Source organism: Heterocephalus glaber, unplaced genomic scaffold, assembly GCF_053883595.1.
Source record: "Heterocephalus glaber isolate CG9 unplaced genomic scaffold, H.glaber_assembly_v1.0 deba00000122, whole genome shotgun sequence".
Taxonomy (NCBI): domain Eukaryota; kingdom Metazoa; phylum Chordata; class Mammalia; order Rodentia; family Bathyergidae; genus Heterocephalus; species Heterocephalus glaber.
This window is the reverse complement of record NW_028258138.1, coordinates 36,115,196-36,121,247: the sequence shown is the minus strand read 5'-3', so window position 1 is coordinate 36,121,247 and position 6,052 is coordinate 36,115,196. Positions and strand designations below refer to the sequence as shown.

General features: G+C 30.0%; 1 pseudogene; it reads left to right on the top strand.

Moving 5' to 3' along the window:
- Window positions 1-5,017: 5,017 nt before the first annotated feature.
- LOC147830398 (U2 spliceosomal RNA) lies at window positions 5,018-5,188 on the top strand (annotated as a pseudogene).
- The last annotated feature ends 864 nt before the right edge of the window (window positions 5,189-6,052 follow it).

Here is a 6,052-nt window from a genome sequence, read left to right as displayed (position 1 = left end):
CTTCACTTACCAAATTTAGTTAACAGATAAGTTCAAATGGTGTTGATTATGTGTTTCAAAGGACCAAAAAAGATATATTAATTTGCCAGGATTTCCATTAAAAATACAAACTTGGTCGGTTAAGCAGGAGAAATCTGTTTTCTCACAGTTCTAGAACCATAAGATCAAAGTTAGGATAACTTTGTATTTTTTCCTGAATCCTTTCTCCTTTGCTTACATCTGGTTACCTTCTTGTTCTGTGTTGATATAGTCATCTTTCTTCTCTGAATGTGTATTTCTTCTTTCTTCTTCCTCCTCTTCTTCTCCTTCTCCTTCTCCTTCTCCTCCTTCTCCTTCTCCTTCTCCTCCTCCTCTTCCTCCTCCTCCTCCTCCTTCTTCTTCTCTTTCTCCTCCTCCTCCTCCTCCTCCCCCTCCTCCTCCTCCTCACACCAATCATTTCACCTTCAACCTCATTTAAATTTAATTATTCCCTTCAGGATGGTATCTGCAAATGTCTGTCTCTGAGGTATTGAGCTTAGGGCTTTAATATGTATATTTCTTTGGGAAGGGGACATAGTTTAATCTAAAATAAGAGAGAAGATACCCAAGATGTGGTTCAATCTATCTTTCTAAATAAAAATATCCTACAAAATTAAAATACCACATTGATTGAGATGTTTAGTGGCAAATCTCAACACAGAAATCAGACCCCACCTCCACTTCAATGTACTTTACGTTCCACCATTTTCTTCTGATTTTGTAAATCCACTAGAAACTTGTACTAGGAAATACTAGAGTAATTAATCCTTCCCTATTATTTTATTGATTATTGATTTATCATTATGTTAGCTTTGTAAAATTCCAGTTTACATAGAGGCTTATTGTACAGGCATGACACTTGTGAAGAAAATACCTTACTTGCAATAAATAAATATTTTAGCTACCATATCTAAATATTTTTGTGCATACTCAATGAGCACCACAGGTATTATAAAAAACTTCACATAAGAATATTGCTAAGATTTGCTAGATATGTATGTATGATACAATAACATAAAAATAAGAAAAAAAATATTTTATAAGCATATTTTAAAATAGGTATAGTTTGTATTAGAATTGAAGTATTGTAGAAATGTAGGGCAAAAAATAAATAAAGAAATAAATTCTAAAAATAAATTACATAAGACTGAAACTAAATCACATTGTATTCCTGTGGAAGATAATTTTCTACTACATCATGCAAATGATAAACTACTAAAACATATATAAAATTAAACAAAATAGAAATCCTTAGCAAAAATTGGGAGGAGCCAAATTGTTATATTTCACATTTTTGCTGATAATTGTATGCATTCTGTGACTTACAATATTCACAAATATTATTCTCCTTTATACTAAATTACACTAGTCATGTTTGTAGTTGTTCTTTCCTTAGATCACAAAAGTCATTTTAATTATCTTATAATCTCTATGATACAAACGTTATGATCTGCAAAACAAACTCTTCCCAATAATGTCCCTGGATCTGTGGATAAGTGAATAGGCCTTTAAGTAAACACATTTTTAAAGAAAAATATGTAAGTCCAATTATCTACCTAGTTTCTATTAATTCTGGATTTTTCAAAAACTGTTGTTTATTCACACAGAGCAGACCTCTTGAATTAATAAATAGTAGGGAATCATATGAAGTAGTGTCTTATGGGAGATAGACTAAAATTAGAGTGTAGACATATCTAGAGGTCTGACTTGAAAAGAGACCCAAGGATTTAAAGGTAGGGCAGAGACTCATGGTTCCAAATAGGGTTTAAAACCAAAAGTGATGTACACTTATAAGACAACATTTGGCATTATCATAGGTGAAAGTTCCAAAGCATAATTCATAATCCATATGTCTATATAAAGAGTCACAGAAGACAATGGGAATGGTCTAGAAATTGATTAATGATGGTAGGTTACCAGCAAGCATCATTGAAGTCAGATAGTTGGTATTGTGGTACAAAGTATGAATAAAATTTCAGAAACCTAAACTTTAAATTTAAAGACATAAATATTTATCAAATCATGAGTGGAAAGAAAAATTTTTATTGGAATCAAACATATAAAGTGTTCATTTATTGCTCAGCTGTGTGGGTAGTCTTGTGTCTCAATCGATACAATTGGCCACAATGACCTTAGATACCCTGCTGACTCTTTTGTAAAGGCTCTGAAGCTCAAGGACATTAGTCTCTTAGTAAGTTCTTCTCCTTGATCTTATCACTATAGGAAAATATAACAAATTATCTCTCTTGTTCTGAAGCTAAATACGTAGTTAAAACAATTCTTTCAGGTCAGGAATTCCTCCTCAATATGGACTACTTAGAAGGTGCCCTTGGAGACAATAGACTTTGCAAAAAAAAATAGAAGAGCACATCAACACATTGCAATGTAGGGGAACAATGAGCCAATTCTACTTGCTTTGTCTGAATATACTTAGTTCCAACATCATGCTAACTACACTATGTGAAATCTCATTTTTATAGATTCCGTAGCTAGGCAATCAATGGTATCCAGGGTCTCTTCAATTTAAATTTTATTCTAACAATACCTGACCACACACAAATTTTTCCTACTCCATGTACATTTAGATGAATCCAGTAACAGCTAATGTCTAGGAAAAAATTTATTGGGATTTCTAACAATATACATAGTTATAACGTTGTCACAGTGTAAAATATAAATAAGAAATCCTTGATTTCATTAACTTTAGAGTTTTGAAAAATTTTAGATTTTTTCATTTTTACCTTTTATTAGTACATGTTTGCATTACATAACAATTGTATTCCTTGTGGGGAGTTTGCGCTTGTACATAAAACATTTTATTTCTTTTTTTCATCAATTTTTATTTCCCCTCTCTTCCCCTTCCTTCCTTCTATTTATCCCTTCCCATTCGCAAAAAGATCTATCTCCCCACTTCCTATTAGCTATCTTTTGTAATGCTCTTTATTTATATTTCGAGTTTATCATATAAGAGAGAACCTAACAGTATAGCTAAGAAAACAAGACCTTTGATTCGTCACAGAAACAAAGAAAACCTATAAGATTTCAGAGTTATGCATGGTTATTTCTTTATTTACTTCTATTTATTTATCCTTATTTTTCAACATGGCACATATTTTCTTTGACTACTTTGATTTACACAATTATATCAAAGTGGAATGAATCATAGATCTAAAATTTTATTCTGGGTTTTTGCTAGACTACATATTATCAAATGCAACAAGTGATCTGAAACTGAACCCATCTTATCTCCTTTCCATTTTTAAATCTCATGATTCATTCAGTCAATTATTCCCTATGTTTTCTACAAACTTCAAATCTTAGAAATATCCTAGAACTCTATTGGCCTTCCTAGATCTTTATTAAGGAAGTCTAACAGATAGAATTCTTTGTTTTCACAAGTAGCATGATAAGTAAAGTGAGAATGAAGATTTATTAATTCTTAAAAATTATGCCAAAAACTGATTCACTTTTCACCTTGTTTATTTTTCATTGGGAAATAATGTGCTTAACTTAGAAAGGATAGGTAAGTGCAATCATTTGGTATACTTACAAGGAAGGGGTGCAAAAATATTTTCTACCATAGAAAAGATATAGGAGCTAATTAAGAAACAATTATTTAAAGAGTTTTTAATATTAAATATTTGCATGCTATCTTACACAGCAAATGCACTTCATACTGATAAAATATCAACGAGAGTATTTTTTAATGTTAAAATAGACTTTCGTGATTCTAATTAGATAATGTCTCCTAGGAGTAGCTAACATTAATGAAGTAATGTGTTTCAATATAGGATATCTGTCTAATGACTGTCATAGAAATAGGTGGCTATATACCATAAAATATGAACTAAATATATACATGAGTAAAATATAAAATCTCCAAATTTGAACACTATCAAAAGTGTTATGACTTGAGTTTTTTGGGGAGAACTGCATTTAAAATTTATTTAATTATATCTAAAGATGTGAAGATTAACAATTTTCTCTGTTCTATATCTTATCTTGTAAATTAGGATATTCTTATATAAATGCCATAACATTTTGCAATTTATATTCACATTTTGAGCAGAGGGAGAACTAAAGAAAGAGTTGGGAGACTCTCTCCTTTAGGTCCAACAAAAACATAAAGAATCTCTCAAGACATAGAATTATAAAAGTACAGTGATTCTCTGCATGCTTTTTTAATTGTGCTTAATTATTCCTTTTATTATAAAATTTTCCCCTAAGTCAGCATTTAATTTTGAGAATGTCACCAAACTCAAATACATAAATGTATTAGCCCCTAGGTGGCCCTAAATTTAGTGAAATTATGATATATTTAGTTCTTATTTTTGATTAGTAAATTTTTTTTGGTAAATTCACTGACATCTGAGGAAGATGTACAATGTACTGAGCAAAAAGTATTATCAGAACTATATCAGTGCATTTTCATATCTCTTTAGAGATGGATTCTTCACTTTAATAGACTGTAGTAGAAAACTGAAAATCATGGAATATCTGTTTAGAAACTTACTTAATGTGTAATTATACTTTTTATTTTACCTCATGTGTGTTACCTAAACATGATTTTAAATTTGGACATGAAACTATAAAAAAAGCTGTAAGATCCACGCATGTTTACTTTTTCTTTAAATAACTTTATGATAGAAAATACTCCAAAACAAACATATACAGTTTTTGTTTGCCAATAATATATGCATGTGGACATTGTATAGATTTACTCGAGTCTACTATCTCTACTGAATATAAGTAATTTTTTCTTTTCTTAATATTAAGAAAATTCACCACATTTTGCCCTCTCTTATTATTCTTAGTTAGCCTCAGTGTTAATATCCATTACCTAAATATTTAGAAAGGAGGAATAGAAAACCTAGATCTAATTAATAAAAATATTAACTCAGTTTTAGGTGACATAGTTCAGCGTTAGGACATTTTCCTAGTATGCATAAGACTAAGTTCTCTGTATCCAATCACACAAAAAACAAACAAAACAAAGCAATTGACATGGCCTTTTGGCTAAGATCAAGTGTACTATCTGTTCTTAACAGTTTATTATCTGATACGTCCTCTATCCAAAGGCAATATATTAAATAGATTTTTGGAGCTGGGAGTTGGAATAGGAGTTTGCTCCAGCCACTCCAAGTAAAAAAAAGAAAAAAAAACAAACAATTGGTGTAATCATCACCTTCAATAATGATGATTATTATAGAAGTAGTAAATGGAGTACCAAAGAACAAATAGTTTACAGGAGATAAAACTAAATAATAATCTAAAATTATATACACCTGTAATTCTAAAATTTTATATATGTAATTTAAAAATTTTTCATAGCACAGAAAAACCTCTCAGGTTTTAAATTTTGAACTGAGAGATGATTAAAGTAAATTGAATTAGATTTTAAATTAGTGTTTTCTATTCATTAATTCATCAATATACTACTATAAGGCATATAATTAGTAAAAGACAACTTTTATATTTAGTGAAGTTCAGTAATATCTTTTAAAGATAAACAATATTATCTATTCAATGTTTACCTGAACCTTAAAATATGCTATCAGTTTCTTTACATTACCCTATGAGTTAGTTATTATTGTATACATTTTTCCAGTACTGAACTATTTTTTGTTTTTATTTTTTGTACCAGGGATTGAACTTGGGTCCTTGCGTTTGTGCAGCAGGTGCCGAAACCACTGAGCTAAATCCCCGGCCCAGAAATGAACTATTTTTAATAATAATTCTACTCCTAAGAAACACTGAAATGTTTTCAAGTCTGAGAGAATTCATTAACCAAGCAATTAAATCGCCACTAAGCAGTGAGAGAAGAAATATTATCTTCTATAAAACTTATTTTTCCCATAATAGACTATAATCAATTGTATTTTAAATTCTAAAATATTTCACATTTATTGGAGAATCAACCCAGAAGCAATTGTATTTTGAAATTTTGAAATTTTCAATGGTCACTAATTTCTTCACAGTTAGGTGCTTAGATTTTCAATTTTTTTTTCTTTTCTTTTTTAAACAAGGTCTTGTT